The sequence below is a fragment of the Cricetulus griseus genome, chromosome 2 (genome assembly GCF_003668045.3).
Source record: "Cricetulus griseus strain 17A/GY chromosome 2, alternate assembly CriGri-PICRH-1.0, whole genome shotgun sequence".
NCBI lineage: Eukaryota > Metazoa > Chordata > Mammalia > Rodentia > Cricetidae > Cricetulus > Cricetulus griseus.
In genome coordinates, this window is record NC_048595.1 from 360,943,081 (window position 1) to 360,967,239 (window position 24,159).

General features: G+C 41.1%; 1 protein-coding gene across 2 annotated transcripts in view; it reads left to right on the forward strand.

Moving 5' to 3' along the window:
* Ctnnd2 (catenin delta 2) overlaps window positions 1-24,159 on the forward strand; it is a 654,324-nt gene that overhangs the window by 389,119 nt on the left and 241,046 nt on the right. The window lies entirely within an intron of this gene.

Below are 24,159 nucleotides of genomic sequence, written 5' to 3' on the forward strand. Positions count from 1 at the left end.
AACAACCTGTTCAGCTAGAGGCTTTTATAATTCGGTATTTGTCAGTCTCAATTGCAAAAGCCCAGGAGGACACTGAGTACCTTGCCAGATCCTAAACATGGTGTCAGCAGCAATAAATAGCACGTATAGTTTTGGGGGAAGTAACCTTCAGAATATAAAGAGACTAGACCCCATCCCACCCTGTGTAACTTTAGAGGCAAGACAAGAAGGGACAGAGTCCTTATAAAAAGCTGAGGATAGGGAGTCTAGTGTCATATTTTTGGAAACATGACTTGGGACCATAGTCATTTTTTCTCATACTAGGGAGTACATATTTTCCTTTTATTAAAAATAAACTTTTCCTCACAAAGCATATTCTAATTATAATCCCCCTCCCTCTACTCCTCTTAGTTCCTCAGTGCTCCCCATCCCATCCAGGCCCACCCCCTTTCTGTCTCTCACTAAAAAAAGAATACAGGCTTCTAAAGGATAACAGTAAAATAAAAATAAGATAAAACAAAATTAGCAATCCAAATTGGGCAAAACAAATAAATAGAAAAAGGTGGTATGAGATACAGACATGCACTTGTTCACACACTCAGAAAGCCCATAAAAACACTCAATTAAAAACTATAATATATACACTAAGGACCTTTACAGTAAAATGAGAGAAGAAAAAATATAAAATAAAAAAATAACAAGATAAATTTTTTTAAAAGGGAAAAGCCCTGACATGACATTATGAGACAAGGAACCTCCCAAGATGCCATTGAGCTTGTGTTTTCTGATAGGCATCTACTGTTGGACATGCAGTCTACCCTTAAGAGTGGTTGGTTTCCCCATTGGAATTCCCTTGTAGGAAACTAAACATTCATTTGTAAGTGGCTATCATTTGGAGACTGCTCCTGGGTTAGGGATGGGGTGTGTCCACTTCCACATTCAGCTCTAGAACCCCGTCTGGTGTAGACTCGTGCAGGCCCTGTGCTTACTGCCACAGTCTCTGTGAGTTCATTTGTACACCAATCTTGTTGAGTTAGAGGACCTTGTTCTCTAGGGCCTTGCTTTCTGTCCTCCAGCCCTTGTGACTCCTACACTCTTTGCACACCCTCTTCTGTGGGGTTCCTTTGGCCCTGAAGAGAGATTTGAGAGAAACTCTTTTTGGACATTTTTAAAAAAAATTTAATTTATTCATTTGTTTTCCACCCAGACTGCAGTTTCTTCTCCCACCTGTCCTCCCATTCCCTCCTCTTACCTCCCCTCTGCCCCTTTACCAATCCATTCCTCCTCTGTTTCTATTCAGAAAAGGACAGGTCTCCCATGGGTATCAGCAAAGCATGGCATTTCAAGTTGCAATGAGACTAAGTGAACACCTCTTCTTGTATTTAGGCTAGGCAAGGCAATCCAGTATGAGGAATAGTTTCCCAAGAGCCAACCAAAGCATTAGGGACCGCCCTTGCTCCCATTAGCAGTAGTCTCAGGAATAGTCTAAAATACAAAACTGTCACATATATGCAGAAGGCTTAGGTCTGTCCGGTGCAGGCTTCCTGGTTGTTAGTTCAGTCTCTGTGAGTTCATATGAGCCAGGTTAGTTGTTTCTGTGGGTTTTCTTGTGATGTCCTTGACTCATCTGGCTCCTGTGATCCTTCCTCCCTCTTTTCAGCAGGATTCCCTAATCTTGGCCTAATGTTTGGCTGTGGGTCTCTGCATCTATTTCTGTCAGTTACTGGATGAAGGCTCTCTGATAACAATTAGGGTAGTCACTACTCTGATCACAGGAGGTGGCCCATTCAGGCTACATATCACTATTGCTAGGAGTCTTAGCTAAGGTCATCCTTATAGATTAATGGGAGTGTCCCTTTTGTCAGGTTTGTACCTGTCCATAAAAAGCAACTTCTTTCTAGTTATTACTTTCAGTATTCTACTCCTCAACTCACCCCTAACCCAATCCCATCCTGCCCTCCCCCAGTTCACCAAGGAGATCTTTTCTAGTTCCCTTTCCCAGGGAGATCCACACATCCCTTCTTTGGACTTTCCTTTTTACCTAGCTTCTCTAGGTCTGTGGATTGTAGCCTGGTTATCCTTTACTTTACAGCTAATATCCACTTATGAGTGAGTACATTATCATGTTTGTCTTTCTGAGTCTGGGCTACTTCACTCAAGATGACTTTTTTTTTCTAGTTCCACCAATTTGCCTTCACATTTCCTGGTGTCATTGATTTTAACAGCTGAGTAATAATTGTGTAAATGTACTCCATTTTCTTTATCCATTATTTGGTTGAGAGCCATCTTGGTTGTTTTCAGGTTCTGGCTATTACAAATAAAACTGCTATGAATATAGCTGAGCAAATGTTCTTGTGATATGATTGAGCATCCTTTGGGTCTATGCCCAAGAGTGGTATAGCTGAGTCTTCAGGTAGATTGATTCCCAGTTTTCTGAGAAACCACTATATTGATTTCCAAAGTAGCTGTTTGCACTTCCACAAGCAATGGAGGAGTGTTCCCCTTTCTCCACATTCTCTCCAGCATAAACTGTCATTTGTGTTTTTTATTAACCATTCTGACAGGTGTGAGATAGTATCTCAGAGTCCTTTTTGCATCATATTTCTCTGATGGCTGAGGATGTTGAACATTTCTTTAAGTGTTTCTCAGCCATTTGAGATTCTTCTGTTGAGAATTCTGTTTAGGTTTATACCCCATTTTTAAATTGGATTATTTGGTTTTTGTTTTGGTTTGATTGATTGTTTTGGCATCTAGTTTCCTGAGTTCTTCATATATTTTGGAGATCAGCCCTTGTCAGATGTGGGGTCGATGAAGATCATTTCCTTTTCTGTAGGCTGCCATCTTGTCCTGTGGGTGGTGTTCTTTACCTTATAGAACCTTTTCAGTTTTTTGAGGTCCCATTTATTAATTGTGAATCTTAGTATCTGTGCTACTGGTGTTCTATTCACGAAGTTGTCTTCTGTGCCAATGGGAAACATCCCTTTTAAGACTGAGCGTTCCAAGGTCTGTTATTCTCTGTATAGTGTCTGATGTGGGTCTCTGTGTTTGTTCCCTTCCGTTACAGGAGGAAGTTTCTCTGATGATGTCTGGGCAAGCCACTGATCTATGATTACATCAGAATGTCATTAGGAGTAATTTTATTACTATCTGTTGTTTTCTTTCTTTTTTCTCTCTTTTATTAAAACAGTAGTATTTGATTTTGCCTTATGTCCCTGGGGTTTCTTTTCTCAGGTTCTTGGTCATCCAAGCAGGGTTGGGTTTGGGTTCCATCTCATGGAGTAAGTTAAGTCAAATCAGATACTGATTGGTTACTCCCAGAAGCTTTGTGGCTGGTAGAATTCTGAGCTAAAACCATCAGCTGAGGACATTTCTTTTGGCTGAGAGTTTTAATAACTACTTCTCTTTCACTAGGGGTTAAAGTTTTGTTTAAATTGCTTATCTGATCTTAATTTAACTTTTGTAAATGGTAGATGTTGGGAAATTATCCATTTCTTTTAGATTTTCCAATACAGTAATATACAGGTTTTTAAATATGTCTTGCTGTTACACTCCCTTTTTATTTCTAATTTTAATAATTTGGATAATCTCTCTCCAGCTTTTAGTTAATTTAGATAAAGGTTCATCAGTCTTTATTGGTTTCCTCAAAGAACCAACACTTTGTTCCACTGATACTTTATATTTTTTTTTCTATTTTATTGATTTTATCCTGGAGTTTGATTCTTGCTATATACTCCTTTTGGGTGTGATTTCTTCTTTGTATTCTAGAGATTTCAGGTGTGCAGTTATGTTGCTAGTATGAGATCTCTTCAATTCTTCTATGTAGGCACTTAGTGCTGTGAACTTGCCTCCTAGAACAGCCATCGTCGTGTCCCATATGTTTGGATATGTTATGTATTCATTCCATTCTGTTCTAGAAATTCTTTAATTTCTTCCATAATTTCTGTCTTTACCCACTTTTCATTCATTAGTAAGAGGTTCCAGTTCCATGACTTCTGTTGTTTCTATGGCTGATATCCAGTTTTAATCCATGATGGTCAGACAGGATGCAGGATGCTATTTCAGTTTTCTTGCAGGTGTTCAGATGTAATTTTAATTTAATCTTTAGTTTTATTCTTAAAGAAGAAAACATATTAAAACCCTTTCAGGGAAAATAATGGCATACAAATATATACAAGCTTATACATGATTATAGCTGTGTATGATACTAAAAATGTTAGCCCCTAATCTGACATTGCCATAGGTACCAAAAGACAGATTCATCACTCCAAGAAGTGTGAGCTAATGACAGTTAAAATCCTCCAAGCCCTGCTCTGGGACCATTCTAATTAGAAATATGTCAGAACTAATTTTGTAACCTTTGTATGAACTAATTCTTTACCCATTAATTCATCAACTTCCTAGTAACACTGAATTTTGTATTATTTCTCTAATTGTTGAAAAATGGTCATCTTTGCAAACCTGACACTTTTCAGATTATTGTCCACTTTTTATTTGTTAGAATGCATAATGCATAAAATTTAAATATTTTGATATTTAATTTTTTTCTTTTTTAATTAAGTTTTCATGAGAAACTCTGTTTTTACTTCAGCAGAAGTAACAGACTTAAAATGTGTCATTAAGTTATTTGTTGTCATAACTATTTGCTATTTAACAGTACCTTATGGTCTAACCTCCTAAAGGGCTAGCCATAACAAATGTCATTTTATATTTTAGCCTTGCTGGGAGGATCATTGTTTGACATTGAAATGTTTCTCTCTCATCTCCCTGTCTTCTTGTCCTCAATGGTTCCTCATTGTTCACTCTTACCTGCATTGTTTCAACATAGTCAATAGCAGACATGCACATACCATATTTGGAAAAGCCAGTTTCATCATGAAACAAACCCACCCATTACAGAACTCCACAGGCAATATACCCCTGATGATCCAGAAAATTTATGTGTGGTTTCAGTATTTCCACTTTGATATAACAGACAGATAGTTTAAAAGAAAGGTGTCCTAAAAAAATAAAAATGGAACCAGAATGTATCCTGTGTGGGTGTGTGTGTGTTTGTGTGTGTTTGTGTGTGTGTGTGTCTGTGTGTGTCTGTGTGTCTGTGTGTCTGTGTGTCTGTGTATGTTTCAGAGTGGATCATGAAGTTGTGATTAAGCAAGTCTAAAACCTGTAAGGATTCTCACAGTGTAGAAACTCGGCAAGAAAGTGGTTCTACTGTTTCTAATTATGTCTTCTTCCCAAAACACCCACAATCTCAATATCCTCTATGTGTGTCTCTCTGTCTCTGTCTCTGTCTCTGTCTCTCTCTCATCTGTCTCACTCCCTCTTTCTTTCTATGGCCACACCTCAATTACTGAGATTCTCTTGTCAGGACCACATCCAGGAATACCTTCTGAGCCATACCGATGTTGAGGTTTCATTGTGTGACCATGAGCTGTGGCCTAGTCCAGCTGACACAGAAAACAGCTTTCTATAAAAGGGACATACTAATTCACATGCAGGCACAGTTGAAGATCAGGAGCGAGATGCAAAATCAACCACATAGCTAGGGGTTGTGGAGGAAATCAGATGTTAAAAGAAGAGAAAAACCAAACCTCTGTAAGCAATATATACAACCTTTCTATTTAAATTCACTTTTTGAAGTGTTTCTCTTTAACTTTTTTAAATCAGAATATAATCTCATACCATTATGACACATCTAACCAGGGTATGTTTTGTGGTTCTTTTCCCCTCACCTCCTCAATGCTGAAGCCTCCCAGGTCTCTTCTTTCATGTCCCATGAATCTTCTTGCCCAACCCCAGTACTTCCTCATCAACTATTATCACCTTGTCTTGTCTTGTCTTGGTCCTCTTTCTAGAGTTTGGACTTTACCCACACTTACACCTGTTTACATATTTACACATTTACATTCATAATCTGGTATTCACATTGTGAGAGACAATATTTGGTTTTTGTCTTCTGAGTTTGCATCACCTTGCTTAATATTCTGCTTTCTGGATGCAGCCACTGCCATGGTTTCATTTTTCCTCACAGATGCTATAAGAAGCTTCTCTCATGAAGGATGAAGCCACACTTATCTGTAATATAAGAGGAATAAGCATTTAGAACATGATTAGGAATGACACCTGTTTAAGAAATTGGCAGTAATAAGTGCTCTTCTAGGGGCCATGACCTCACCAGCCATGGGTAGTCGGCTGAGCTTTCAATACCAAGCATGCATTATTTCCTATTGAATGCAACCTGGATGTCTTATTCTTTCTCAGCTTGAGCCAACTCGACCAGGCAAATGCTTGTGGAAAGTAATTGCAGTGTTGATGAGTAAATGTTGTAAAGGATTTGGAGGTAATCAGAAGGAAGCCACTGTGCTTCTTGGGAGAGTAAAAAGAAGTGGGGCTGAGTCAGCTCTGCCAAGTGCTTTCAGCCTGACCAGTTTTGCACCCCTGAGTCTATCCATACGTCTGTGGTCTTCCTGGCCCATGGAAGACATTGTCCCAATTGCAATCCTGCCAGGCTCCCTAATAGGAAGGGTTTTGTGCTTCTCCGAAGTCTGAGTTCATGTCTGAGAAAATACATCAAGGCCAATCTGTCTCCTGACAACTGTCTTCATGAATGTCATACTGAAGGATCTGACTTTAGGACAGATCTGAATTTGATTGAGACACCACAGCATTTGAGGAGCGTTATTTACCCCAGGATTATGATGTTGGGAAGTGCTCTACCACCCCAGCCCCTGATGGGAGATGGCCTGATTGGGTGATAAGAGGATGAAAATAATGTTAACATACTCGGGACTCTTAGGTGCCTTCCCTTACAAGTATGTGCACACACTGCAGAGTTCCATGGAAGGAGACAACATAGAATAGTCACATACTCATTCACTGACCTATATTTGTTGAACTGAGAAGACCCATCAGCTACCAAGCTGCTGTTGGGATGGCTGATTAGGCTCTGGAAATTTCCCTATATCTACAGCCTCCTCATGTTCTGTTTCTGCCCGATGGCTAGTCATTCACTTAGATTGCTTGAGCCAGAGGTAACAAGAGACCAGTATTATATATGTTTGTTGCCCTTTCTTCTGCACACACAGTTCTGGTTCCAAACTCACTGAGCTCTAGTCCACAAAACCTGTTCTGCCATTGGCAACACTACCAGCAAGAAATAAGTAATTAACACAGATTGTATAGTGTGGTTGGTGGGTGATGAGTTTTTTGGACCTTTCTCTTGCCGCTTCAGAAATACTAGTTCATGCCTGTGTTTCTCAACCAGGTAGGACACCCTAGCCTCCCCACAAAGTGTTTTGTAATAGCCAAAAACATTTTTCTCAGGGGCTTGTATGCTATTGGCACCTAATTGATAGAAGCCAAGCATGCTTAGCATGTTACAGTGCAGGATAGCCTCTTGTTTCTAGCCATGAACTACCTGATCCAAATTTACTAGTGTTAAGCCTAAGAAATCCTGTCTTATGTTGCTCATCATAGTTGCCAAGAGCCCTTGCTTCTGGGGATGGGTAATGACCTTTCAATATTCTCTAGTCCTCATTGGCATTCTATGTTTGGTGGATGTTTGGGGTCCCAAAAGTAGAAAAGGGGAGACAGTGAGCAGCTGGTGAGTCATCCTGTAAGACACTACAGTTGTCATCAGTCATCCTGTTGTTCCTTTCTACTGTGACTTCATTACGTTTGCCCATTGGGCACTTACTCTATCAAAGGCCACATGTTGGACTTTGAAAACATAGAGGTTGAGTTCTGGGAATATACAGAGGAGTTAAAATTGGCATCAACCCTGTTCACAGGAGATTATCCACCTGAGTGAGAAAATACCACTACATGATTTCACAGTAAGCCTAAAGTTTCAATGATGTGAGGACTATTACTGCTGTTCCATTGCCACAGGGGAAGCCAGGCAAACTCCCATGATGTCAAGAGCCAGGCAGTGTTTTCCTTAGAGGAAGCCTGACTCATAGTTGGCATTTTAGTCCTGTCAGCTCACCATATGGATAGGAATAGTATCAATTTGTTTTTCATTGGTAAAGAACTTTTACAGGTGCCTGCAAGCCTAGGGTAGCTATGGATGGGCAAAAGACAAAATTGGTGACAGAATGTAGATAGGATCTGTAGAGGGTTACACAAAGCTGAGTCTGAGCTCATGACTGTTACAGGACACAAATAGACCCACAGTGTACCTGAGAGAAGAGGTAGAATGAGAGGCTTACTGCAGTAAAGCCCTGGGGTGACAGGACACAGGTCAGGGCTGCAGCAAGGTCAGTGAGATAATGGAGCTCATCTTTAGAAGCCAACTGTGGCCACAGTATGCAGGATCAGTGGAGGTGACACAGCCTGGAATAAAGAGCTCTTTAGAAAAAAGTATTCAAATTTCCAAAGCATCAAGGCCTTGGGAATATTATGGGAAATGAGTTTATAGCCCTTTGATTTTGTGTTAGAAGTTACAAACCATTCTTTTGTTCCCAGTAATTATTCAACAGCTACTGAAGTAATGGTCCTTTGGACTGTGTGTTCCACTGGGATAATCCTTCCCTCTCATCTTCAGCAAGTCCGTTTATGGTGATAGCAATGCCATGGGCTTTGCATTTCAAAGAAAAAGAGAAAACAAATGTGGTTGAATTTTGCTTTATGTAACAGCATCCCAGTTTTTAATTCTAAGATAGTACTTTTTTATTTTCTCAAAGAAAAAATTAATAACTGAAGCTTTCCTACCTACTAAATGAAAAGAAAACACACTAGCATCCCAGTATGCATCTGGGTCATACATTTGCCTCTTTGAGGTTTTGGTTGGCTTCTCTGTGAAGCTGCTGCATGATGTCCAGTCTCTGAGACTGAGCAATGGGATGTAAAGTCAGAAGAGCCATCCCTTCCTAGCCAAAATAGGGGTTACAACTGCTGGGTTAATAAAAGAGAAGCAGAATAGTTTCTTGGTGGTCATTCTGTGTGACTCTGGAGGCTTCAGACTAAAGGTCCACAGATACAAAGTACCTACCTGTCCTTGGGTTCAGTGAGCAGGGGCAGCCATGAGCATTCCTGAAGGGGCAGCAGAAGTGGCACGTGATGATGACAGGCTAAGTGGGAAACCCAGGAAGGCCTGTTCAGATTCTCTCTGGCCTCTCTGTTCAGTACTCTGTCCTCGTGGCTATGACATAGGACTCCTTCTGAAATGGGGTTCTAGAACTTGCTACCAAACAAGGTGGGACAGAGATTTTCTGTATCAGTAGCTTCCATACAGAAAGATGAGGCCCGGTTAGATGAATGTATTTTTTGTTGTTGTTGTTTTACGGCTAGCATATTAGTTATTTTTTTTCTTATTCTAAGAGCACATTAAGTTAGCTCACAGTTTAAGGGGATATAGTCCATTGTGATGGAGAAGGTATAGCAGTGGGAACATTTGGTGGCTGGGCACATTGCATCCACAATCAGGAAGCAACAGTGAATACCAGAGCTCCACTCACAGTCTGTGTGGTAGTGCTGCCACACTGAGGGAGGGTCCTCCCTTCTCCGATATGCCTGTCTGGAAACTCTTACAAGTGCTCACAGATAGGATCTACAATCACCAGGATGACAGTCAAGAGTACCCATCATCAAAGCTTGCTTTTGTGAAAAGGGGCTCCTGGGTTCCACCACCTGCTGTAAATTAGGGTATGGTGGTTTGAAAGAAAATGGCTCCTAAAGGGAGTGGCACTATTAGAAGGTGTAGCTTTGTTGGAGTGGGCTGGCTTTGTTGGAGGAAGTGTGTCGCTGTGGGGACAAGGTTTGAGGTCACACATATGCTCAAGCCATGCCCAATGTGACACTCAGACCACTTCCTGTTACCTGCAAGATGTAGGACCCTCAGCTATTTCTCCAGCACCGTGTCTGCCTGCATACTGCCATGACCCACCATGATGATAATGGACTGAACCTCTGAAATATAAGGGAGCTACCCCAGTTAAATATTTCCTTTATAAGAGTTGATGTGGAAAATCTAACTAAGACAGGAAGTTCAAGTTTTTATGCTTCCTTTGGGGATATTGAAGGATGGTTACAAGAGGGCAAGAGAGGCTAGAGAGAAACTTGGCTTCCAAGGCCACCTCTGAGGCCTTCTTTCTGAGATACCATCTCCTGAACCCTTATAGACCACATATGTGACAAGCCCTCACATAAAATACGCATGCACGGACAATTATCTTGAAGTAAGCTTTGGTATTCCCCCATCTCTTGTCGTCTTAGTGCAAACCTGTCTCCCTTTGATTTAACTACAAAGGAGGTATTAACTTACACAATGAACAGTAAACTTGAAATCTCAAATCTTCAAAGACTTAAACATAAATAGGTCAAGGGATATTTAGAAAAAAGTTACAGTTGACACGTGCATGACGGATGGAGAACAGAGCATGTCTTAAAATGTAGCATTAACTGCTTAACTGGCATGCTTAGAATGGAAATTGTAAGTATACTGCCAGCAAGATGGCTAAATGGGTAAAGGCAGTTGCTGCTGAGGCTGGCAACCTGAATTCATTCCCTTAGGGTTTATGTTCTAGGCTATCAAAATGTACATGATATTTTTCTAATCAACCCCAAGTACATCCATATGCAAATAAGAGCCACAGTTGACTCTCCTTACTCAGGGAAATACACTTTTTACTTTCCCTGGCAGATAAAAACAAATTTTCACCTCTGATGGTGTTGAATGAGTTTGAGGGCTCTCTGAGCTCTAGGATCTGCACCTTTCCTTTGACCTTGTAAAAGAAAAATGTTTTGCTCTGGCCTCTCACCCTGATCTGCATCTCTGATACCTAACAAATGGAGTCAAAACACTTGTCAAAGGATATTCAGGTCTTTTCTGTGTCACAGGAGCAAGGTCCCCCGACTTTCTTAGGATGAAATTGCTTCACTGTATATGTGGAACAATGTGGCTTCCTTTGCTAGGTTTGATACCTTTTGCTGCCATGGGGTTGGCTTTGTGCATGGAACAGAGGGGATGATTCCAGTGAAGGCTGAATGGGGACCCATGAACTCTGGGTCCTTATACAATTCTGGGCAGGTCACTCAAGTTCCCTGGTGTTCCAGCTCTTCCTCAGTCAACAGAAACAGCCAAAGCCACCAACTCAGCACTTCGGGGAAGATTACTGAATTGAATGATAACATTTATTGAGCAGCTACATTAAAATAAGGAAGATTCTTATCTTTTTTAATCTAGTTAAGGCTTTAGATTGTTAGATTTGATGTCTAGACAGACATCATTTTGTGAATGTCCACTCTACTTTCCTAGTCATCATAATAAATCTGAATAAAAAATTCTAGGGCAAAGTAACGATCAGGTAAATAAGTGACTGTTGAGACCGTAGAAGGTTATGTGTTTTATATTACATCATTCTTAAAGAAAATGTGAGTTTTAAATCTCAGCCAGTAGATTCTGATTGCCCTGGAAAAAAAATCCCTTTTAGAAGTCTTCAAATATGAAAATACTAAAATTGGTAGAATAATGCAAATAATGAAAAAATATTTTATCTGAAGGACTTTTTCCCCATCTAACTAACAAGTAACACAATTCTTTAGTGAGATAGGTATGTAGACGGTCCATTTTATTTGATCACCATGGTGATTCATTAAATGGTTGACAGGTGACTAACAAACACCAGAGAAAGAATGTCATTTAGGAAGGGATCTGGAGAAGTAGGCTCTCTGTGGAATTGAGGCCACATCATGAATGAGAAGCAAACAAGCTGTGCAGGCTTTGGTGGATAAGACCCATCATTTCATGCTCCATCAACTGACCCTGGCCTCCTGAGAAAGCATGAAAGTCAGTAACATAAAGTGTCGCCATATGTATGACTTAATATATGTGTTCTAATTACAGAACTAGATCTAAAACTACACTATGCCTGGCATCCACACTAAATCAAATACTTCCTTTTTCTGATCCGAATGGAATTTCCAGTGGGTACAAATTTACTTTTGCACCTAACTCGTAAAATACTAAAGAATGTTTGATAAGACGGTGAGCATCTTGGTTGCTACCACAGACACAATAGTCACCTGATTATCGGCTTCAGGAAAACTGCCAGATGACTGAACCACAGTGACTGCATCTATGTGGGAGAATTAGCGTACCAGCTGATGGGAGCAGGTTGCACATTAATGGCCAAAGCATATAGTTCCCAGCTGCACAGAACATGCTCAACACATGTTACTTCTTACTAAGCTGATTTCTGTCTGTGTGGAGTGAAGGTACGTCAGGGCTTACTGGAAAGTAATGCAGCATCCTGCAGACATTATGTCCAATAATTAGGTAATAATCATCTCTAAGGTGGAAGATTGAGAAGTATCTATTTCGCATTTCTTATCACCCGCCCCCTGCAGTCAAATCCAAGACAAATTGCTTGTTACATTTACCCCAGAGCAGAACTCTGTCATCACTGATTTTGTTTGCTTTCTCTGGCTCTCTGCTCTCTCTTGTGATTTCTCCTCTGCAATCTGAGTACATCTCAGCCCAACAAAGGCTCTGGAGAAAGGGCAAGGCTTGGGCTGGAAGGAAGGCCCTTAAGATCAAATAGAAGATTGAAGATGTTAAGACCAATTTCATACTGTGAAGAGCATGTTGTATGTAATAAAAGAAGTGTTTGCACTGACGGCTGCCATTCAAGTGGGGCTTCTGTAGTGAGCATTGCTTGATTCTTGGATTCTTGTGCTGTCCTGTGACCAGGGGTCTCTGTCTGGACTGGTGCTTCCAGGTTCTTGGCTTCTGAGTCAAAGAGTTACAAAGGTACCCATAAATAGCAAACAGTAACAAGGAGACAGCAAGGTACACACTGCAAAGGAGCTTCAGGCTCCTTGAGCTAGAGTGCCAGGGCCAGCGAACTACTGTTTGGGACTTCCTTCCTGGATGGCAGGAGAAGGAATTCATTGCTAAAGTTGGGGCTTTCTGGTTTGTTTGACAGGTTTGAATCCTGGAAGCTTTTCTTCATTGCACATTTTCTTTCCATTGGTACATCTGACTTTAATCATATGCATGGCCAGTCATGTGTAAGCAAAAATGTTGGGGTTATTTTTTTCCCTAAGAAATTCACTCTGAGGACAAAGGTTGTCTTACTACAATTGCTCCCCTCCCTCAAGTTCCTATATATTTCCCTGACCTGTTGAAAGGAAGCAAGGAGTGACTAAAGGGTCTTGCATGATTTGGTGTGATGTGCAGCTCTGTGTAGGTGAGGGTCCCACGATGCCAGGTGCATTAGTAGGAAACAGGTGTGAGCTCAAGCAGTGTCCTCGTTTGCTAAGCTTTTCCTACACTTGCTAGCAGGTACTCTAAGGAAAGAGAGAGAGAGAAAAGGGAGATGGAGTGGGGTGCAGAGAACACCTTAAAATGATCTTCTTACCCCCTGGTTATATACTCATTAAGAAATACTATGATGTATGTCCTTCATCATAAATAGCATATTTCAAAACATTCAGAAGAAAATTCTTAGAAAGGAACGAAAATCTATTTTTACCCAAAGAACAAATATTTACGTTCAGCTGACTTATCTGGTGAGTCATTTAATTGAAATTCTAAAATTAAACTTTACGAGACTGACTTCCATTCATATGCAAATGATCTCCCCTTCCTCCAACAATTGCTCATTGGGCTAAAGTTTTTCACAATGATCTAAGTAACAGCTATAATAGGGACCTTTCACTTATCCTTGTTTCCCACAGTGCTCAGTTTGCTCAGGGACACACAGAAGATTCAAAGGGGCAGTGGGTTATTTTAAATATTTTGAGAAACTGTAACCATGCCTAGTATGAGGTAAAGCTCAGATGAACTCAGTTTCAGATGCTGATGATGACTTGTTTTTGTTTTATTTTCTAATCAACTTTTTCATCACTTTTCAACATGGATTTTCAGAGGCTTCTGTAATTTAAAAAAAAAAAATAAGTTGCTATCAGTAGAGGAGAGGAAATGAAGACAGCGGAACCACACAAGTGCCACATGAATGAATCTAACCAAGATTACCAGGTCACACCCATGGTTGAACAAAGCTGGGCTTTAGTGCTTATAACAAGAAGAACTCAGGCCTCCACAGAGACTGTGGAGCAAGTACTTATGATGGTGCAGGCGCTGTTCCAGACTTGGCTGTATTGGTGCCCTGGTACAATGTCTTTGGTCTAGACTGGCTGCAAGCGTGCAATTGTGCTGGGGCACCTTAAAGAATCTCATGCAGAAGCAAGAAGAGAACAAGGTTTATCCTGTGACTGATACTGAAACGCCTGTCATTCAGGCAACACAGGAACACTGGTGGCCATGTTTCGTGTTTTAGATGCCATTCATGTTTTCTGTGTTCTCACACATGATAATGGAGGGTCTAGATTTTGTTAGACAGTTATCACCTTGCCTGTGGTTGGTGAGCTACAAAAGTGGTCATGCTGAGTGTAACAAAAAGACCCACCCATGGTGGAAGCTAGTCCTGGGCAGCCAGGGCCCTATTCCCACCTTACAGTCTTGGCAACGGCTGCCCAGAGAAGAGATCTTGACAGTATAGGAAGAAGGGAAGAAATTCTGCCTAGAAACTTCCCACTCTAAAGCTGTATGCCTCCACTTAAGTATTATTCTGTGGTCTACAGTTATGTCCCAAACCCTCTGCACATCACAACAAAGCTACAACTTTTATAGAAGAAAGGCCTGAAACAGATGAGTCACCCAGTCACAGAGAAGCCACACTGCTTGTATATACCTTTCTCCTGGGTGATGTTATATCATAAAATATTGCAGGCAGCAAATCTGACGCTTCTATGTAACTCCTGAAGAGTGATTCATGGATTACATTGTGTTAGTCTGAGATACACATGTCAGTGGTGGTAAAGTGCTGAAATGGGAGAGCAGTAGAAAGGCACCTGCTTAATTAGGTCTGTAGCTGCTGGTACTTCTGACAAAACCAACCAACCAACCAAACAAACAAACAAGAAAACCAACCAACCAAACAACAAAGACTAACTGAAATGCATCCATCTGAGCTTGGTTAAGGAAGGCATGGATTCTTCCTGCTATTTACTATTAATATGAGAAGAGCATTGTGGTCTCTGAGTCAGTGTGCACCATTACTTCTCATTCATGGAATCAAATGCAGAGGAATTTTTTTATCCAATCCTAATGCCTTTTACTCTAAAACTACTAACTTATAGCCATACCCAATGTCTGGATTTTTCTAAATATAAAAATATAAATATTTTCTATATACAGAAAATGTTTTCACCTTCCAGTCTGAATCAAATAAGTGACAACGGGTGTCAGTCGGTGGGTAGAGTCAAAGAGATGTGTGGTGACCTACATCCTAGAGAATTTCAAGGGTATTATCCTAGAGAATTTCAAGGCTGGGCAATGAAATATGTATATGCAAATTTCTTGTCAAACTATAATAACAATAGTAAGTTTCATTTTTAAAACATAGTATCCATTTATTGTGTGCTTCTCTGTGTTAATAACTTCCTAGATATAGTTTTTATTGGATCAGCATGTGCCTAACTCTTAGCAGAAATGCTCTGATTAATTTGAAAATTAACTAAAAGTTTGCAATGAGTTTGGAGACCACTCTTGGTATTGTCACAGTAGTCACTACTTAAGATGAGCAGGGGGTGACCAGATAGGTAGAAGAGGTCTCACTGCAGGGAGAAGGAAAATGGCAGATAAATGGAGTTTTGCTTATTCAAATCATAAATTCACATAGTATGCTTGCTATTTTTCTCACTAATTAAGACCAAAAGCTTTTAATCCATAATAATTGTGAGTTTTCAGCCCACCTTACAAGCACTAATCTGAAATCGCTGAGGGTAAGAACAGTGGCTCTTTAGGGACACTAGCTTGAGGTAATTGCTGTGCACGAAAAATTGTGAAACCCTCCTTTTCCTTAGTAAGAGGTGTTTGAACACAAAGAGCAGCAAACTCCAGATGCTTTTGGTCTGGTGGCATGAGGTCAGCTCCTAAATGTGATTGGCTGGGAGACCTGGGGTGGCTCTGTGCTTCATTTTGCCCCTGACAGCTTCCTTTATTTAGTCAGTGGTTGGTCCCCACAACATAGGTACTATCAGCTCCACAAAAGGTAAAGTCTTCTGGCACCAAACAACCCAAACCTTGCAGAGGTTCTGCTGTCTTCGTTTCCTCTCCTCTACTGATAGCAACTGATTGTTTTTTTTTTTTTTTTAATCTAGAAACCTCTGAAAATCCATGTTGAAAAGTGATGAAAAAGTTGATTAGAAAATAAGGAAAACAAAAACAAGTCATCATCAGCATCTGAAACTGAGTTCATCTGAGCTTTACCTTGTACTTGGCATGGTTATAGTTTCTCAAAATATTTAAAATAACCCACTGTCACTTTGAACTTTCTGTGTGTCCCTGAGCAAACTGAGCACTGTGGCAACAAGGATAAGTGAAAGGTCCCTGTTATAGCTGTTACTTAAACAATAGAAATATTTTAGTTTTCAAATCGTGAATTACAGAAGACCAAGCAGTAACTACTGATTTATAAAAAGTCATTATTAGCATTTAGAAATAATTACAAATTATAGGTGATTATGAGTCACTCCACATGGATGAAGGGAACCAAACTCTCTGGTCTTCTCTGGTTCTTAAACCAGAGAGACATAGCTCTAGCTCATGGAACATTTTTAATTGAATACATTTAGTGACATTAATGAATACATAACTAGCATTTTAAGATTCATCAACATCACAGAGGGACTATAGTAAATGGATATCTTTTACAGCCTCGTGGTCTTCCAGAATATTTAGGTCTTTACTAGAAGTGGAAATCTGTTGATTTTAAACTACATGTAATTAAAGAAAGTAAATAAAAGCATTAATTTTTCAGGTCCTCTCCTTTCACTTTTCCCTCCCAATTCTTAATAAACTGAACTCAAAAGGAGTCTGTGACTGGCCAAGCTTAAATTCAAATATTTGGAATCCATATAGTTCAGGAACACCCAGTTTTCTCATCATTTCACCGTTTGTCTCTCTGTACTTCAGCAGTTACTAGGAAACATGTGACTTCACCTCGATCATCCTTTTCTGAATCGGTAGATATGGGGCGCAGCAGGTGTCCCCCGTGAGCAGCATCGACCACTAGCCCCAGAGTGGGTCTGAGATGGGTGGCAAGGATGGACAAGTGGAGCAGGGTTCTTGCCTGGTGCTCTCAGAGTTCCTCTTTCTTTTCTCACATGCACCCCAACATGGCAGCCTGAGGGCTCTGCCTGCACGATGCACCAACATGGCAGCCTGATGGCTCTGCCTGCACGAGGCACCCGGCCTCAAAACTTGCCCCCCAGCACCCCTGTTTTCCTTTGCTGCTCCTCACTTCCAGACAGTCCATGGGTTCTGTTTTCAACAGAGGACAGAAGGATCCTTCCACAAACTCAGCTCTCCATCCAGGGGTCATTGGCACACTTTTCCCTACAGATTGTGATTTTAACAGATGCATACAGCCCCTGTTCACGTGATCCCTTCAAAACGTGAACCAGATTAACGCATTCCATTGGCATCCATATCTCCCCATGCCTCCATCAAGGGCAACAATGATTGACACATCCCACACTTTATGAATCCCCTTGACCTCACCTACTGAGGCTCAGAGCCTGCTCCTTTTACCCACTACCTTCTTTCCTGATGTGCTGTGCACACTCCTGCCTCTGCATCTTCTTACGTAGCATCATTTCTGACTGACTTTGCATGTAAAATGGCAGTACCCCAGAACTCCCACAGGCCTACATGTTGATATTTTGTTTCACCCTTCTAATTTCCCAATCACAGTTCTGTGAATGCCCCCATGGTAGTTGTAACATAGTACCATCAATGCCAAATAAACAAAGGAAAAGAAAAAAAAAAAAAACAGGAACCAATTTCTCTCCATCCACAGTATCAGATGATGAAATTGTTGGAAGAACTGGCTCTTTCCAGAGGTGATGGAGGAAGCGTCTGCTCCTGCCTCTTGTGCTGTCAGGAAACCTTCGCATTCTTGGCTTGCATCATCACACCATTTCTGCCTCCATCTTGACATTCTGCATTCTCTCTGTGTTTTGTGTCCTGTTCTGTCTTTTATAAGGGTGCTTTCCCTCAACATTGGGACCTCTCTAGTCCAGTACAATCATATCTTCTCAGGTTTTACCTTACCACTGTCTGTCTAAGGTCTCACCTAGACATGAATTGGAGGAAACACTATCTAATATACTACACACTATACACACCACAATTTGGTAAGGAATCTGTTTTGCTCTTTTGACAGTCAAGTATCACTTACTATTTGAAAGTAAGTTCCTCAAGACAAAAAGTGATTCTTGTCAACCTCAGTGACTAGATAATCTACAGATGTTCAGTAAACACTGCCAGAGTAGGGAGTGAGGAGTAGGAAGATTTGTGACTGGATCCTAAGACAAAGCACGCAGGTTGACATGGATATACAAGAAGTTAAGGCTACATGGTTTTGTAGAAATAAAATGAAGATTAAGAAAACTCTCATTGGAAATATGTAGATACCCAAGAGGTGGTAAGGAAGTCACAGAAAATCAATAATCTGTGCCTTATAATGGGAAGTGACAGGGAAGACACTCAGAATTAGATTAGAGGTGATGTCCCTTGTGGTGTAACAGGCAATTGTCTCCATCTCTCCATCTCTTTGTCCTAACAGCTTAGGCTTTCCAGGGCTGTGTCTTGACAATCTAAACTTCTGAATTCATTCCTTGCTGCTCTTATATATCCACACAAAACTGTGCAGCTTTATCCCTTTGCAATTTTGCAAGACATAAATTCAAATTTGGGTGCATCATGCTACAGCCAAGGGGTCATGATTCGAACTGTCTCTCTGGAGGAAAATCTCCCTTGCCTTGGAAAACTCCCAGAGCTGTGCTCTCCTGTCATCCCACAGCTCTTGACCCTTTGCTAATCCTTGAAGACATCATCCTGCCTTATTTCAAGGTGCCATTGTCACTTTCCTCTGTGGCCATTGTCCCTCTCCTCCTCTCTTTAAGAATGCTTGAATTAGCATCAGGGAACAGTTCAAGATAATCTCTTTCCCTCAGAGGAACCTTCTCTTGATCTTATCTGCAAAGAGTATTTTTCCAGATAAGGAAGCATCCAAGGATTCCTGGAGTTGGGTTTTAGAGGATAGTAGAGGCTATGATGTACCTTTCCATAATTTCTATCTTCGCTACTTTTCTATCGCTATGTTAACACACAGTAATCAAAGCAACTTATAGAAGAAAGAATTTATTGGAGCCAGTGGTTTCAGAAGATTGAAGTCCATGGGCATCATAGTGGGGAGCAAGGCAGTGGGCAGGCAGTCACGGTACTGGAGTAGTAGCTGAGAGCTTACATCTGACCCACAAGCAAAAAACAGAAAGAAAAGAAGCTAACTGAATGGGATGGACTTTTGAAACTCCAAAGTCCCCACCTCCCACCAGGAATACATCTCTTCCAACAAGTTTACACCTCCTAATCTTTCCCAAACAGTTCCATTAAGGAGACCAAGCATTCTCATGCATGAACCAACAGGGGCCATTCTCATTCAAACCACCACATGTTCTAACCAGAGACCTATATAAACACTGAGACAGGTACAGAGTGTTACAGACCCTTCTCTCTTGATTTCCTAAGGGGATTCTTGCATTTCATTTACCCATCTGCCTTAGTTTGGGTTTCTGTTGCTGTGAAGAGACACCATGACCAAGGCAACTCTTATAAAGAAAAACCTTTCACTGGGACTGGCTTACAGTTTCAGAGGTTTAGTTCATTATCATCATGGTAGGACATGGGGGCATGCAGGCAAACATGGTGCTGGAGAAGGAGCTGAGAGTCCAGCAGACAGCAGAAGGAGACTGTGTGCCACATTGGGCAATATCTCAAAGCCAGCCCCCACAGTGACACACTTCCTCCAACAAGACCACACCTACTCCAGCATGGCCACACCTCCCAATAGTGCCAAGCACACAAACACATGAAGCTATGGGGGCCATACCTAGTCAGACCACCACAAGATCAGACATATTTTAATTTGTGTGTGTGTGTGTGTGTGTGTGTGTGTGTGTGTGTGTGTGTGTGTGTGTTTTCCTATTGCCATGGTCATTTGTCATTTCCCTCTTGAGCTAGGTGTAGTGTGAATTCTAATTGGTCTTATCAATAAAAACCCAGAGCCAGATATTAGGGGGTGAAAGCTGAAGGATCAGAGAAGCAGAGCAGCCAGCCACTAGTTCTTACCTCTACTGAATCATCAGACGAAAGGGGCAATCCCATCCCTACAAATCCTCACACTAAATGCTGTGAGCACCTGCCTCCTCCCACCTTATATTCTCTCTCCACCCAGCCATATCTCTCCTGTTTCCATCTCCCTAGTGCTGGGATTAAAGGTGTGAGCCACTGCTGAGCTCTGTTTTTCTTTTAGACTGATTCAATCTCGTGCAGCCCAGGGTGGCCTTGAACTCACAGAGATCTGCCCACCTCTGCCTCCTGAGTGGTGGGATTAAAATTGTGTGTCACCACTTCCTGGCATCTATGGCTAACTAGTATGGCTAGCTTTGAACTCTGATCTCCAGACAAGCTTTGTTTGTTAGACCATAAACAAAATATCACCACAGCTAGGCACATATCTGTAGAGTGGGTGGCTTGTTCAGGCATGAGGCTAAACCAAGGAGTCATGGCAAAGCAAATGTATGCTTGTGATATGGCTGAGTGAATCTGTTTTTACTAAAACTGTACAGTGTGAATAAGTCACTTCTTTCTACAAAATTATAACAATTCACTTTCTTCCTATGTGTCCTAATTCTAGTACTACTTATATTAAAGATTTTAAAAAATATATAATTAACAGGTTTGGGGCAGGTTTTGTTTGGGATTGCAAAGTACTCAAGAATAAAGTGGACAACATAAGTTCTTTCATGTGAATATCATCAGATAACTTCACTTTGGGTTAGTGAAAATGGAAATATCTCCTTTTTATTGTTAATGAAAGCCTTCTGCCTACTTTCTAATTCCATCACCTCTGAACCACTCCCAAGTTCTTCAACACAAAGTGAAATAAAGAACAAAACATCCTACCTCGTGGCTTTGGATATGAAAATTAAAATTAGTCTTTAAAACATTTAGAGTTCAAAAGTTTATAATGATCTTGAGCCTAGTAGAGATGGTTTAGTTGGGGAAGTGCCTTCCCTGAAGGTATAAGGAATTGAATTTGGATCCCAAGTACTCCCATTAGAGCTGAGGCTCATCATCAAGCTGCAGTAATCTCACAGCTTGTGGGTGAGAGTGGCAGTGAAGTGGTTGGCCAACCAGCCTCCCAAAATCAGTGGTTCAGTGAGATACTCTGCCACAGAAAAACAGGGCAATGGAGGAGTTCCCCTAATGTCTACTTCTTATTTCCATGTGCTTACACACATACATACACTTACATATATACACATACCCCAACACACACACATAAACACACTCTGGAATGCATGCATACACACATATGTGCACACATGTGCCCGAGCACACACACACACACACACACACACACACACACACACAGTTGAGATTTCCTACATTAGGTTCAAACGCTGCAGTCAAAGGGACAGTGTCCACACTGATAATAACCTTTGCTAAAAGTAAATATGAATTGTGAGGTGTCCTGGGTGTCCTGGGCTTCTTTTCCTTGGGGAACTTGATGAAATGTTGTAACGGCCCACCAACTCTTTTGATTTTGGTGCCAGTATGGCATAGTAAGGAATTTCACAACTGCTAGCTACTTAACTCTGCACCAAGCCTTGTGATCTTAACAATGCAGACAGTCATACATGAGAGAGGGTGTAGTCACAATGTTGTTGGTCTATGTGACAAGCTTTAATGGAGGAAAGGTTACATTTGCATATTCTCCAGTCCATTAACATTTTCAGGGTAAAGCCCAGTAACATATGAGAGTTATGAGTTCACCTTCTAGGAATTATAGATGGTTCTTATTTCTTATTCTTCTCTCCTTCATCTAGTTATATGGAATCCCTGACATTTCTAGAGGGCCCACACTGGGTGCCAGCTGTAACTATTATTGCTAACCATCCCACCAGTATGCTAAGGTAGGACTCATTATCTCACTCCAACAGATGGGCTCAGGGAGCATCCACTCAGCCAGTGGCCCACCGTATCAGTGCACAGAGCCCGGGGAGTATAGAAGGTCATGAGTGATCTCTGAGCCTCTTCCAAGAGAGTGGGATCTTTGGAGGGTCTGAACCAGAGAGGCGCAGTCAGATTCACACTGAGATTTCTAGAGAAGCATTGAGGTGGGAAGTGATTAAAGAGGCTTTTGGATGGGGGATGCGGGAGTGAGCTGCAGCACCCTTCCTTTCACCTGCCCAAGAACAGCTTGGAATGTTCACCTGCCACATCTGTGTCTGTGTGTGTGTGTGTGTGTGTGTGTGTGTGTGTGTGTGTGTGTGTGCATGGATGCATGAACACACAGATGTTCAAGCCTGCCTTCCTGGAGCTCTTGCTCAAAAGACTGTTTCTGATGTATGCCCTATAAGCCATTGGCTAATAGAGCAATTACTAGGTGGCTTATAAAATAGGCTGGAATGAGTTATTTACTGATTGCTTTCTAAAAGTGTAAATTTACCTGTATTCATTTTAGGGATACAATGTCTTTGCATGGAAGTTTAATTTATGGGTACTCTGTAGATTTCAGCTTCATTTACATAAAGAATATAATTCTACTGGGCTATTACTATGAGGACAGTGTTTTTGTTTTTTGTTTGTTTTCTTTTTAATTTACAGAGGTGATTTGGAATCATGCAACAATGGGAAATTAAATTAACAGGAAAACAAACTTCTCATTCTTTGACCCGTAATTATTTTCTTCTGTGATCACATAGGTGAGGAGGATTCGGGGCCAGCAATCACTTAACTATTTTCAGCAAATATGTGAAGTATATCTCTTTTGGGAAATTTATCAGCATAAGGCAGGATGCACGTGTATTGGAGACTTCCTCCACATGGAATCAAGTGTTTTACCTCCCCCAACAAAAACAAACCATCTTCAAAAGCCTTCCTACTCCATTTGTCTTTAGCGCCAACATGCTTCAGGGTTTACTCATCAGTTCTACCAGTTGTGATAAAGGAGCGATAAAGAGGAGAGGTTAGAGTCTGCCAGGAAACTTTTAACCTCTGTCTCTACCTTCTCTGCCTCATTTTTCATAAGTCCGCTACTCGGGCAACAGCTTTGACCTGCGGCGATAGGAAGGATGCTTCTGAGTCAGTTCGCCAAGAGAAGAAATGGCTGCAAAGTCACCCCATTTCTCCTCAAGCCCATCTTTCAGATAAGCTGTCCCCATTATAGCTTCTGAGGTCAGGTTTTTATCTGTGGCCTCAGAAGTTGCTTTTTATTTTTCTGTTAAAATATCAGCTCTCTGATTTCTAAGAATAGAACCCATAGAGTTTGCCCCATTGGCCATATGGTCTACCCAAGGACCCAGAGTTCACCCCACTGGCTACATGGTCTACCTGAGGACTCAAAGTTCACCCCACTGGCCGCATGGTCTACCCGAGGACACAAAGTTCACCCCACTGGCCACATGGTCTACCTCAGGACCTATAGAGTTCACCCCACTGGCCACATGGTCTACCCGAGGACCCACAGAGTTCACCCCACTGGCCACATGGTCTATCCGAGGACCCACAGAGTTCACCCCACTGGCCACATGGTCTACCCGAGGACCCACAGAGTTCACCCCACTGGTCACGAGGTCTACCTGAGGGAGATGAGAAATTTAATAGATTAACATTCTTATGAACAACACAAACAATGACATTTAAAGCAGATGTAAATATTTTTGGAGCATATATCCTGAAAGTAAGGAAGAGGCCACAGAAAAGAAGACAGGACACAAAGTTTGCTAGCATGCATTGAAAAGCTCTTCAAAAAAAAAATAATTTAGCTTTTTTAAGTTATCATGCTGCTACACTTCCAACCACAGATCATTAGAGGAGTCTACTCTCTCTTTGTTTTGTGTTGTCTCTTAAAAGGCTCTGAAAATAACATAGTAAAAGAGTAGTACCAGTATGCCCACCTGCTCTTGTGGAATATTAGATTGTACCATTGTTTTCCTCATCTGATAATGTCAGTGAATATCATATGCCAGACTTTTGAAATCATATATTAGAATCATGTGTCCTCTACCCACTTAAAAATGGGGAGGTATTTATTGTAAGTTATC